Source organism: Hippocampus comes, unplaced genomic scaffold (assembly GCF_001891065.2).
Source record: "Hippocampus comes isolate QL1 unplaced genomic scaffold, H_comes_QL1_v1.1 scaffold187, whole genome shotgun sequence".
NCBI lineage: Eukaryota > Metazoa > Chordata > Actinopteri > Syngnathiformes > Syngnathidae > Hippocampus > Hippocampus comes.
In genome coordinates, this window is record NW_017828852.1 from 128694 (window position 1) to 128999 (window position 306).

General features: G+C 47.4%; 1 protein-coding gene across 2 annotated transcripts in view; it reads right to left on the reverse strand.

Moving 5' to 3' along the window:
* LOC109508582 (actin-related protein 2/3 complex subunit 1A) overlaps positions 1–306 on the reverse strand; it is a 10106-nt gene that overhangs the window by 2597 nt on the left and 7203 nt on the right. The window lies entirely within an intron of this gene.

A 306-nucleotide genomic window follows, 5' to 3' on the forward strand; every position in this document is an offset into this window, starting at 1 on the left:
CAATGCTCGAGGAGCCGACGATGAGAAGGAAGGAGCGTCAGCACAGAGCGCCAATGCGGATGTGGAACTGGGAGGGATTATGTGGGACAGGAGATGTGAGCCAATCTCTTTTTGTCAATGGATGCTACAGCTTCGTGTTGGCTTTCAAATTTTAGCTTGTAGCAGACGTGTGCACTAGGGTGGTCCACATTTTCATGGCAAAAAAAAAAGTTTGTCGGATTCGTCGGGCCGGGTCGGAATTCTTGTCGATACTATGGAACAAGGTTCTGTGCAAAATTTCATTCCGATCTGATGATATTTTGCCGT